We start from the raw sequence: 13,898 nt of genomic DNA, 5'->3' as shown, positions 1-13,898 counted from the left end.
GGCTTTTGTGCATCAAGACAATGCCCCACAGACAAGTCCCAAAGGCCAACCTGATCTAGGCAATTTCTCAATCTAGGCTTTCCACTGTGGTCTGTGTTAATTGTATGACAATTAAAGAGACATAGTTCAAAGGAAATCCTTTTAAAATACCAACAACCCTTTAAGCTGCAATGACCTTTGATACTTCCTCAAACTCCTGGTAGCCAAAGAAATGAGAACTAATATAATGGGATATTTTTAACCTATGTAAATAACCACAATTTAAAACAGTATAAGGCTTGTATCTGAAAATGAGGTAATGCATGGTTAATTCTAGATATAGCAGGATGAATAGCATACAATAGTGGGGGGAGGGGAGTAAGCCTCAAAAGACATTGATATTCCCTCAAAGAAAAATCCTGGCTCTCTGCTCCTGCCTGTTCCAGAGACAGCCGCATCTTCATGTGCAGTGCCAGCCTCTACCCGTAGACAAAATGGTGAAGGTCGGTGTGAACCGATTTGGCCGTATTGGGCACCTGGTCACCAGGGCTGCCATCTGCTCTCCACATGGCAAAGTGGAGATTGTTGCTATCAATGACCCCTTCATTGACCTCAACTACATGGTCTACAGGTTCCAGTATGACTCCACCCATGGCAAATTCAACGGCACAGTCAAGGCCGAGAATGGGAAACCTGTCATCAATGGGAAGCCCATCACCATCTTCCAGGAGAAAGACCCTGCTAACATCAAGTGGGGTGAGGCCGGTGCTGAGTATGTCGTGGAGTCTACAGGTGTCTTTTCCACCATGGAGAAGGCCGGGGCCCACTTGAAAGATGGAGCCTAAAAGGTCATCATCTCCACCCCTTCTGCCGATGCCCGCATGTTTGTGATGGGTGTGAACCACGAAAAATATGACAACTCACTCAAGATTGTCAGCAATTCATCCTGCACCACCAACTGCTTAGCCCCCCCTGGCCAAGGTCATCCATGACAACTTTGGCATCATGGAAGGGCTCATGACCACAGTCCATGCCATCACTGCCACTCAGAAGACCGTGGATGGCCCCTCGGAAAGCTGTGGCGTGATGGCCGTGGGGCTGCCCAGAACATCATCCCTGCATCCAATGGTGCTGCCAAGGCTGTGCACAAGGTCATCCCAGAGCTGAACAGGAAGCTCACTGGCATGGCCTTCTGTCTTCCTATCCCCAATGTGTCAGTCGTGGATCTGACATGCTGCCTGGAGAAACCTGGCAAGTATGATGATATCAAGAATGTGGTGAAGCAGGCATCTGAGGGTCCACTGAAGGGCATCTTGGGCTACACTGAGGACCAAGTTGTCTCCTGCGACTTCAACAGTAACTCCCACTCTTCCACCTTCAATGCCGGGGCTGGCATTGCTCTCAATGACAACTTTGTCAAGCTCATTTCCTGGTAAGACAATGAATACGGCTACAGCAACAGGGTGGTAGACCTCATGGCCTACATGGCCTCCAAGGAGTAAGAAACCCTGGACCACCTACCCCAGCAAGGACACTGAGGGCAAGAGAGAGGCTCTCAGTTGCTGAGGAATCCCTATCCCAACTAAGCCCCCAACACTGAGCATCTCCCTCACAATTTCCACCCCAGACCACCATAATAACAGGAGGGGCCTAGGGAGCCCTCTCTACTCTCTTGAATACCATCAATAAAGTTTGCTGCACCCACAAAAAAAATCCCTAAATTCATTTAAGCATGTCTTTAGCATAAGACCTAGCTTTATCAGTCATTCAACATTGAGAAAAACTGAACACAACCTCCATACCCCACAGCCAGGTAGTGCGTGTGCAAACTGTAGGCTGTACACTCAACAGCATAGAACACTGTCACTAAAAAGGATGCTCACAGATGTGCTAATAGAACAAGAGGGAATGCATATGCCAGAGTTCCAACTGGAAGCAGGTGCATAAAGTACACAGACAGCATCCTTACAATCTGCTTTAAACACATTGTGTGCATCAAACAGACCAGACAGAAGCACATTGGAATTATATCCAGTTACATTTGTGTGAGAGTATTACAAGTATTTTTTTTTCATTTTTTCATTCTTTTTTTTAAAAGATATTTTCTATCTTTTGATTTTAACTTAATAAATATTCTAATTAGTTAATTTCTTGTGATCCTTAAATTATTAATATAGCAAGAATAATTGTTTCTCAGAAAACCTAAGGGACAAAATGAATGAAATATTCAGCACCTTGCAAGCAGTATAAAATAAGCTTAAAGCAGCACTCGGGAGGCAGAGGCAGGCTGATTTCTGAGTTCGAGGCCAGCCTGGTCTACAAAGTGAGTTCCAGGACAGACAGGGCTATACAGAGAAACCCTGTCTCAAAAAAAAAAAAAAAAAAAAAAAATTACAGGAGGATATGTAACAGTGAAGTAGAACATGAAACAGTAAGGATCTTTCTCAAACATGATAAAAAAATTCATCATTTTTAAACACCACCAAGTATACTTACATAAATTAAAATGGTCATAATTTCAGAAGAGCATATACTATTACAGGAGTGCTGTGCCTCAGCCAGTCCGTCATCATCCAAAGCATCAGTGTGTGGCTTATGATTGTAAAACTGCTCCAACGACTATAATACCTGGTAACTATCAATATCCCAGTTGAGTATCCTGCTTTTAATATCTCTACATTTCTTTCAAGATGCAACTAAAGAAATAGACACTAATGATAACCACAGAGGGTGGGGTGTGAGAGAAGCTAAGGTTGCCTAATAGACCAGGGGTAGCTGAGCTGGGATTTGGAGGGCATTTGACAGGTAGAAAAAGGATCAGGAAAAGAATGAGATGTGTTCATCTTTACTCCATCTGCATCTGGACAGAGAGGTCTAGAGCAGCGGTTCCCAGTCTGTGGGCTGTGATCCTCATGGGGATCAAATGGCCCTTTCATGAGGGTCACATATCAGATATTTACATTGCAATTCATAACAGTAGCAAAGTTACAGTTATGAAGTAACAATATGATTTTATGGTTGGGGTTCACCACAACATGAACTCTTTTAAAGGGTCACAGCATTAGGAAAGTTGAGAGCCACAGGTCTAGAGGATAAAAATCTGGGAGGCATGGCTTAGGGAATGAAATGTGTTACAAACCCAAGTGACTACCTAAAGAACTGTCAGGGCTAGGAGTAGAAGTCAGAACCTCTGTTCATGAGCTTTGGCTTTCTCTATCGTCCAGGTACAGGGGAATACATTGAAGTAATTAAAACTAAAAATCCCCTTCTATTCATGACTCAGCTCCATGAAGATCCCTTGGAGGAGTCTTGGCTATCTGATAAGAACAGATGCCTCTTGCTCAGGTTGATAAGATTACGTTAAAAATCCTTGTCAATCCAAGAAATGTAAAATACCAATTGTGCTTTCTTCCTTAGTTTACTAACTCTTGCTGCTTGAAAGCTGGATGGCACGGCAGATTTCTACCTACAGCCAAGGTCTTCAAACTTCACTATACTTCAGGAATGCCTAAAGACCTTTAACATTTTTGCTGCCCAGTTGCATACTTACCCATTATATCTGAAACTGCAAATGTGGTCCAGATTAAACTCTTCCGGTGTTGCAAATATCCAGGCACATTTGAGTCTCATGCTCAAAGCATAGTCAAAGACCATACTGGCAGAAGCATCACCTAGGTGCTTAGTATTCAGGGCAAACTCAAGACCACCTGGGGCTACAGGGAATACTCTTAGTTTTACAAGCTCTCCATGTGGCTAGTATGCATCTTAATATCTTCAAGGTACTTTTCAATCTGGATTTACTATAATATATACCCTCTAGTTCCCTCCTCTTCTGGCTTTCAGAATACAGAAGAGAATAAATCGCAGCATCCTTAATCCTGGAGATCTCCTGAGATTACCCTCTGCAGGAGAGTGGGAGTTGTGAGTTGATGAGCAAGGCCTCCTGGAGGAATTGTAGTACTGGGACTGTGGTGACATCGCAAGTTTAACATTGGCCAGGTTATATCGGAAGCAGCAGACTAGAAGTTTGACATTTTGAAGTTTAGAGAGGAGGTCCAGATTGGTGATACAATTTGTGTGAAAATGTTCTGTAAACTGTAAATCATTATGCAAATGGGAGTGTTTCTACTTTCCCTAACAAGTCCTCATGGGTCTTCTAGGAGTCTTTAACAAATTAAATTCTTAATGTCAAGAAAATGCAATCACCTAGTCAGGGTGGGCACTCACCTAGGGCTCATGTCTTTCCAAATGATGAAGCAGACACTAGGTATCCCTAGCTGATGCAGTGTCCTCTGCACAGATGAGCTGACCAGTATGACCACATATCCCATTTTGCCTGCCATGCCAGCACACTTTGTAATCGCATCTCCACTCAAGCTTGGATAATTAAAAATACAGACCTAACAGTGCTTCAAAAATGAAAATGAGACTTCCTTAATTTCAGTAAAAGGAGCAGAGCTTTGGGGACAGTTTTCAGGCTTGTGTGGAATCAGCCCAAAACCCACATATTTTCTGTGCTGAAATAAGGCTTACATTGTGACACCATGTGATCTGAAATGCATTGGCCCACATTCCCAGGAACCCTCGGATACATGGGGCCCACAGCTCATAAGACTGTAGGTCCATTCCTATCAGTCCTGAAAACCAAATATTACACACATCTCACATGTCATCAACCTATTATGTATGTTTGAAATTAACACTCTCCAGTTGACCGTGAATCACCATCCACTGATAACAATCACTATTGATTCTGAACTAGTTAGATAACCTTCTGTGGTCACTGGTTCCTGAAGGGAAAGGATAGGGAAGAGGCAACCAAGACAATGTACCACTCCACATAAAGATGAATTTAATCTCAAGCATTTCATTTCCATTCTGTCCCTCCAACAGAGACAGCAATTTCAAATTATTTGGCAATGGACTAACTTCATATTCATGTCTCTGAATTCTATTTCTGAAGAAACCAAGAAACATGCATCCATCATCAGTAAAGATTATTTTCTAAGACTTGGTATAGAGACTCCCTTGTTATTTATGGACTCTTCTGTGCTCTCCACTGGATAGGAGGGGGTGGAAAGGGAGTGTCTATCTACTGAGCTCTATGCCATGCATCCCAAGGGACATTTTACAAACATCCCCCAGGAAGAAGACACCAATATCTCCATGTCACACATGAGAAAACTGTCCCTGGAGGAAGTCAAACTACCCAAGTCATAGGTTAGTATACTGTAGAACTCCACTTTCACATCTGCTCCACCTATGTTTCTATTTTGACCACAACAAGGTAAAGAATCCTGGGAACACGAGTGAGTCAGCATCCTTGCCATCCATCTGTAGGGTGTTTTCATCCCATTCTCGAGCTCTGCCACACCTCTGCTCTTCTTTAAGATAACCTTGAACCCTTATGCCCTTCCTGGGCATCTGGAGACAGTGAATCTATCTAGAACAATACCACATCCTAACAAAAGACTGTCCACTTGCTTTAATCTATCTTCTAAATGTCTCAAGTAATTCTGTATCAGAAAGAACAGTGTTGGAAAAAATTCTTCTGCATTGTAGTTGGAAAAATTCATTCAACCTGTATTTTCTCTTTACTCCTTGCAGCCAGCATACTTACTAAAAACACAGTCACTCTGCAAGAAATAAAACTAAACCCAACACAAACTCTCCTCAATCGATATTTCCAATACTCCATTATACTGCATATTACCAAGTTCCCAAACATCTCGAGTCAAGTCAAATAAATAAATTTATCAATGACACAATATTACACAGAATTCCACTCAAGCTGTGTCAATGAAGGAAGCACAAGCCACGGTTTACCCACTGTTTTCAAAGGGTAGCGCTTTAAAAGTGAGTGAGACATGTCCTTTGTTCTCTATAAAGAAAATGTACTCAGGTAAAAGAGGAAAAGCTGCACAGACATAGTTAAGCCACAAAGTCTGGTGGCCTAAGGTTGATCACTGAAACCTACAAAGTGGAGGGAAAGAACTGATTCCTGAAAAATGTCCTCTGCTCCACATACATCATGACACATGCACCTGGACTAGCATATGCACACATAAACACAGATTAGTATATGAATGCTTCAAAAAGTTTTCAAAAGTCAGAATTTGGGGACCAGAGAGATGGCTCAATGCTTAGTGTACCTGCTAGACAAGCATGAGAATAAGAGTTCTCAACTCCAAAAGAAAATCACATAGTTGGTCTTGGCAGCCCATCTTAATTTCAGCACTTAGAAGGTGGATGGGGCATGGCTCTTAACAAGGGAAGGATGTCTGGGTTTACTAAAACAATGCTTGATTGATGAAACTGGCTAAATTCTCAATAGGATGAATAAGCCTTTAATAGATGTTGTTTGGGATCAAACTCTTTTATTTACTGAACTTTTAACTTTATTTTAATTATTTACAGCCCAAAGTTCTCAACCTTAATAATACTCTGACCCTTTAATACAGTTCCTCGTGTTGTGGTAACCCCCAACCATAAAGTTATTTTCTTTGCAACATCATAATTGCATTTTTGCTATTACTGTGAATCATAATGTAAATATGTGTCTTTCCTGATGGTCTTACATGTCCCCTATGAAAGTGGTCACAGCCCATTGGTTGAGAACTGCTGTCCTACAGATGCTAGCATCTGAACTCATTAGATGGTGGCTGTTCCTCATATCTTATCTTTTCAATTTTAACCAATCAGCTGCCCCACCTGAAACAAGACTCTGCCAAGGCAGAAGCAGGACAATCTCTGCTTTCAGCACAGGCTGGGGGCTCCACATCCCTGAGAGCCCGGGATTACCTGAGCATGCAGTGACCACTCTACAGGGAGCTGCTTCATCTATAGTGAGGACCAAACCCCATCCCTAGAGGCTCAGTGCTGCACTACTGTGCCAACATTGGGGACTTATCAAAAGTGTCTGGCTCCTATTCTGAAGTCCAGACTCTGATCAAGTAGATCCCATGTGTCAGAGGACCCTTCAATATCATAAGGTCCCAGCAGATTCTGAGAGACAACCAGGCTTGGAGCACATTGTCTATGTTCTAAGTCCTTTTACCAAACTAGAGTCATCCACTCTCATGATCACTCTTCCTCCACATCACACCATTGAAGCTCCCACCTCCACCCACATCACACGTGCAGGTGCTCAATCTCACATAGGTTAAGTTTCCTAGCAAATGCAAGATGCACACCTCTGCCTGAACTCATCATCTTGTGTTAACCTCCTGCCTTTTAGCTGTTCCCACCTGAGCCTGTCCACTTGAGCAACATCCATTTCCTCTTTGGTGCCCAATTTGTCAGCCCAAAGACCCAAAGTTATAACCCACATCATACTACCCTCTCCCAAGCCACCCAAGTGCATCTAGTATTGCCTTATATCCATAGCACCCCCAGTTCCTAACCATACCATGACCAGGCCTACTCCATGACCTGTTGTTATCATCTGAAGTTAAAACATTACGTGAACAACATGTGTTTGGCACTTATAAGATCTCCAATAAATGTCTGTGGGGTCATTATCCAGAGGAGAGTCAAGTGGTCCACAGTCTTTATTGGTTAGGTTCACTGGGATATCTACAATGACATCAGTTATTGATATATGTGATTACTTTTCAAGACTCTCCTGTGTGTCAGCTTGTAGAATCCTATAGATTCTTTTACTTAAGTATCGTTCTCATTCTGATTTACAAATTAGAAAACAAACTTATAACTTATCTAGAGTTACAGTGTAATGAGTGTAGAGTCCAGATTCAACCCAGGTTTTCTTCACCCTAGACTGTACTCAGCACCAGGTTGTTATTCAAGGTCAAACTCCTCACCCAATGAGGGGGACATCTGTTCCTGCATTGCCCACCTGCTCATTACAACCCAGAGGGAAACACTTCTACCATAATTGCTCCAAGCTGTCAGGAGATATGGCTGTTACTTTACAATGACAGACACCCTCGGGTGCTAAGAACAATGTTGGAAACCTTGGCTTGTCAGGGCTGAAGTTAATATTGTAAGAAGGGTCTGTCTGCTAGGCACCCCAGACCCCCTTCTGCCATTTAGGGAGTAGGATAACAGATGCCACTCTTAAGAGATAAGCACTTTGAGGATAAACCAAGTACAAAGTGTTTTAAGGACTCGGGAAAAAGAAGTTGCAGCTACCTCCTGTGTTCCTCCAGCAGAGACATGGGGATAATAACAGCCTCCGCCCTCCATCACAGGTAGCCCATCCGAAGCACACGAGAAGCTGCTTTTCAAGCAGCAGGGAAATTAACACTGGTATAGAATGCAAGGAAATGAACAAGACTGCACTAGAATCTATGACACCTCAACTTCAAATTCCATAACAAAAATTTCGTCTCTTTGGTTTTGAAAAATAACACAGTGCCAAATGACTTGATTTGTGTGTGTGTGTGTGTGTGTGTGTGTGTGTGTGTGTGTGTGTGTATGTTGCTTTTCTTTTCTTTCTAGCCTGGCACATGACCTTGACCTACAGCCAGGAGAATCTTATAGATTCTGTTTAGCCTAGCATCATCCCAACCCTGAACTGCCTTTGACCTAGAACTGATAGAAATACATACACTTGAAGTGTGCAACATAATGCCCTGTGGTATATGGAAAGGGTCACCATGGCTATGCTACATGGCACACCCATCCTCTCACACAGGGTTTTTTCCCCTTTGGTAAGGATAGTTGTTGTCTATCAGTAACTGTCCCCCATGCTGTGTATTAGCTCTTCTGAGATTTTTCATCTCAAGAACTGGGCCTCTGTTCCTTTTCCCTCACTTGCTTCTACCAAGAAAGTCTCTTCTTTGGTTGAGGTCTGCCTGCATGTTTTGGATGAATCATTGAATATGACAACATCTTCCCTAATAGGTCATGGTGGCCTCTCATCCAATGCTACTTGCTCCTGAGAAGGAAGAAAGATTGCACGTCCCTTTCTTCCTAACATGGCACTCCACTAGGTACCTCAAACAAAATTGTTGAAAGAGACTAGGAAAACATAAGCTGTAGTCAGAAAAGTGATAAGATGCCCAAGTATACATAGTGGTGACTGCAAGCTGGGGACTAACCTCGTCTATCTGTAGACAAACCAGGCTCCTACTGAGTGTATAACTGAGAAAGCTCCAGGAACAAATGCTGATGTGAGAGAGACCTGTTGTACAATTCTGCCTCTTAAACACAGTTGTTCTGTCTTAGTGTGTTTGGACAGGATGTCATCTTCCCCATGTGAGGCCAAGGAAAGAGAAGAGTTAACAGAATATCCTCTCCACTTCAATATGGACGGAAAAGTCCACACATCAACAAAAGGAAGAAGTCTGGTATTGTCTTTTCTTGGGCACTCATGGCCCCCTCCTCTCCCAGTTCCACACTTAAGACTTAGATGCTGAAATGAGCTGCTTTTTTTTCTGCCAGTGTGTAACTTCAATACACCCTCAAGTCTGCACACACACACAAACACATACACAAACACACACACACACACTCTGCACAGTTGCTATGGGAACCAACCTGGAGAATTCCCTGCCTTTTATTCTATTAAAATTTTACCCTCACATCTTTGAAGTGAAACACATTTCCATTTACAAGAAGACAACAAGAAGATGCTGTCTTGACAGGATGCACCCTATGAGCAGGCTGTTTTTTTTTTCCAAATCTGATGATCTTTCAGAATGATCACAGTATGCCAGAAATCATGGACCTGTCCCTAATTACTAACGTGTAGGTGAGCCATCAGGGCTGGGTGGCTGAGTGAACTCCTTCTCTCCTTTACTCTTGGAGCAGATAAGGACCCCCTAAAAACTGTGATTTCTCTGTTCCCATTCAGTGACCTTCTCTGAGTCAGTGACCCTTCTAAGCCTCTACTAGATATCTGAAAATATAAGAAGAGAGGGCTAGAGAAATGGTTATGTAGGTAAAGTGCATGTCACTCAATCATACAGACTTAAGTTTGGACCCCAGTAACCACTAAAAGGCCAGAAACGGTCACGTGCATCTGTGACTGCTGTGGTAGGAAGTAAGGCGGGCAGAGTCCAGAGAATCTCCAGATTATAAGCCAGCCAGTCTAATCAATTGGCAATACCTGTCAAAAAAGATAATGCAGAGATTCATAGTGAAAGACCTTGAACATTGATCTCTGGATTTCATATACACTAGCACACATATGTAAATACACATGCCTGTGAAGACAGAGGCAGATGTCCATTTATTCAATGATCCAAGAATGCTGTCTTTATGATGATACCAGAGTTCATCTGAGTTTCCCTTGCTATTTATGAAGGAGGAGGCTTGCAAACAAATCTAAATGCAATTGCAGAGAAACCATGATTATCAAGTAGTTGTATTCTGAGGCATCTCAGAGAAGCCCATTTACAAACTTAGCTGATATTTGCCAAGTAAGCAGATACAGTATGGCTTGAACTGATGTAAAGTTAAAAGCCATTTTTACCTCTTCATTTAATCATCATGGTGGAAGCCAGAAGGCCAGAGTTCATCTCTCATGTCTGTCACGTACTGCCTGTGTGCACCACCCCAAATGTCCTAAATTCCTTGAGTCACAAATTTCTCATCTGGAAAGAAGAACTAATAATGCATATAGCATACACTAGATGAGGAGGTACATGACAAATTACAAAGTGAGCCAGTCTGTTGGCTGTGTTATTGCCAATGATACTGCACTGAGGCATGGCTTGCTGGTTAAAGTGTGAGGATCATAGCTCTTATTATGTTGTATAAGTGTTTTAGTGAGCGACTAAGATCACAACCAGTTTCTTCCACAAGGACAGCAAGATGGGCATGAGGGGGAACCCAGGTGCCTTGAATTGCACTGAGAGCAACTGCAACTCTTTTCAAACTGTACCTCTGCCTGAGAAGATCCTGCCTAAGATCTTACCTCAACTGAAAACAGCTGGGGCGAACTTGGAACTACATGAACTCATTGTACAAACCATGTCAGCTTATGAGCGGTGCAAAAAACAGATTTGAGAAGTCAACTTGGTCCATATTATCACCCCTCATGCTGCCAAGTCTTCTGGGGGGAGGTGTGAATGTGGTACCTCTTCTCTTTCTTTCCTTTATTGCTCCTGGAAACTTTGTGGTTGTGCCAGAATGGAATTTTGCTCCTCACCTTCCACCTTGAGACAAGTCTCTCTTGTTTGCTCACCAATTTGCTGACTCATGAGCTCCCAGGGATTCTCCCATCTCAGCTAACCATCTCCCCCTGTGGAGTGGATCATAAATGCACTCTACAGCACCAGCTTCCCATGGATTCTGGGGGCTTGAACTCAGCTCCTCAGGCTTAAGCAGCAAGTCCTTTCCTGGCTGCATCATCTTCGCAGCTATGCCTTCCTTTCTTGACCCTGTGCTTCAAATGATTTGGTATTTGACCCAGTCATTCAAAAAGGCTCAGAATGAGTCAAAGTCATAGAGAAGACAGGAGGCTGAGTGGCTGCTCCCAGGGGGCAAAGACAGGAGGCTAAGTGGCTATCCCCAGTGGGCAGAGACATGGGCCACCTGAAGAGAACATATACACCTGTGTGCAACTCTATGGGCCCCTGAGAACCTAAGCATCAATGGTCACAACTATGATAGTTTAAACCAAAGTTGAATATTTCCCAGGGTGTTTGAACTGCTTGCCTCATTTGGACTTAACTGTTTTCAGGTAACATGTGTATAATGAATGTCACAAAGAGATTGTAAGGGAGCTGGTGACAAGTATTAAACTAACAGTGTGACAGATAATGAATAAGTTGCATTTCTAATCCTCTAGGATGAAAATGCTTTGTGAAGATAAGGAACGTATAAGGATGGCATTTGAAAGGGCTCCACCCTGATGTCAAAACTGAGCAGAGAGTCAAGATGCTGAGCACCTTGATCGTCCCATTTGACACTTAGCTACATCTAGCAAGGTGACAATTCTTTTGCTGTTTTATAAGTACAGGAACTGTGTCAGTCAGCTTTCTTTCACTGTAACAAAATAACTAAGGCTAACACTTTAAGTAGTAGAAAGGTTTATTTTGGGTTTTGCTGCCAAAAACTTCTTGGATCCTTGACTTCCTTGTTTTGGGTCTGTACCAAGGTCAAGTATGATGGTAAGGATTATGTGGTGAAGAAAAACTGTATATATAATATCAGCTGATCAGTTCCAAGGAAGAGAAAGAAAGAGAGGAAAAGAGGATAGAGGGGGAAGGGTGTGATAGAGAAAGGTCCCAATACACACTTGAGGCAATGGATTCTTCCAATGACAACCAAGGCCCACCCCTAAATTTTCTATCCCCTCCCAAATTGCCATCAACAGGTAAACAAGCCTTCAATGCATGAGGCTAGAGGCACCATTAAAATTTAAACAATGTGAGAATGTTGTCTGGTGCCACCACTGCTAAAAACAGCATGGAGATTCTTCAGAAAAAAAGTGGAATTAGTACAATAATATCATCCAGTGCAACTCTTGAGAACATAGCCAAAGGATTCTAAGTCAATGTCCCACACTCGTACATGTATATCCGCATTTACTGTGTCACTACTCATAGGAACCAGGGTATGAAAGCTCCCTAGGTGTCCAGCAACAGACAAAGAAAAAATTATGTGGAATAGACACACAATTGAACCTTATTAAGCCATATAAAAAGGAAATCATGACATTTGCAAAAAAATGGGAGAAACTAGAGTGTCCAGTAAAATCAGTCAGACTGAGAAACACATCTGTCTCATATGTGGAGGGGTATTTAAACATATATAAGTATGGGTGGAGACATGAGAGTAGTAGGGCATTCTGAGGAGGCAGAAAGAGGTCTCAAGAATGGGAGAGGAGAAGGGGTAATAAAATATATGTGACATGAACGCAAAAGGAATGATTGATTACTCAGGAAGAACAACTAGCTTCTGTGTTTTCTTTCATGACAGTAAAAATACTTAACATATGTTGAAGGGTGTTCTCTATTTCTATGCTCTTAATCCACTCACCAGATCTTCCTTCTGCCACCACTTGCACATGTCATAATCTGGCTACTTATCACAACCCCCTTTCCAGAATTTCTATAGTATAAGATGGAGTATATTGGACATTGTAGGTAACATGACAACTGCAACTCAATTCTTATCTTTGAGGACTTCAGAGTCTACAAGGAGAAGGACACAGTTATAGAACAAATATAGTTACAATGGTTTTATTGTGATATACCAAATTACAATGTTAAATAACACTATACTCTATTTTGCACGTGGGGTGTGTGTGTGTATGCGTGTGTGTGTGTGTGTGTGTGTGTGTGTGTGTGTGTACAAGGGTGAGAATGTGTGTACATTCAAGTATAAGTGTGAGTATGTACATGTGTGTATGTGATTGTGTGTTGCACTCATATACTATAAAGTATCACTTAAGTTCTCAGGTTATTCAGAGAAGGGAGAAATTGATTTGGGGAACAGAAGCCAGGGTAGACATTTAGACAATGTGCATTTTAACTGAGCTTTGAGATATGAACATTGGTAATGAAGAGAAATAACATATTTGATAGAATGGGGCAGCCTGTTTAATGATCAAAGAAAGCCTACATTCATAGAGATGCCTTCTGGTTGTTTTCTTAGCCCCATGTTATTCCTTTACCTCACTTACTCGGCCAGCATGTGGGAAGCAGCTTCCTACTACTGACATGGTTCCTAAATGCAAAGCAAAGGGACCTGACCATTTCCTATGTGCACAGAGCTTATATGGAAATGCAGAGAAAATAGAACGAATTAGAATATCCATTCGGCATCTTCCAGTCATCAATGCTATAAGGAACAATCAGATAGAATACCCCACTTGATGGAATCCTAGACTCAACCTTCCCAGAAGGCATTGCTACACTGTCACTTTTTTGAATTAGATTCTAACCAACCAGGTGTAAAATATTTATGGCAAGATCGTCTTGGCTGTTAAGAAGAAAATCACATTA

General features: G+C 42.2%; 1 pseudogene; it reads left to right on the top strand.

Moving 5' to 3' along the window:
* Positions 1 to 473: 473 nt before the first annotated feature.
* Positions 474 to 1,489, top strand: LOC110307301 (glyceraldehyde-3-phosphate dehydrogenase pseudogene; annotated as a pseudogene).
* The last annotated feature ends 12,409 nt before the right edge of the window (positions 1,490 to 13,898 follow it).

Source organism: Mus caroli, unplaced genomic scaffold (genome assembly GCF_978045245.1).
Source record: "Mus caroli unplaced genomic scaffold, Mus_caroli_1 scaffold_14, whole genome shotgun sequence".
NCBI lineage: Eukaryota > Metazoa > Chordata > Mammalia > Rodentia > Muridae > Mus > Mus caroli.
This window is presented reverse-complemented; position numbering and strand designations above follow the sequence as displayed.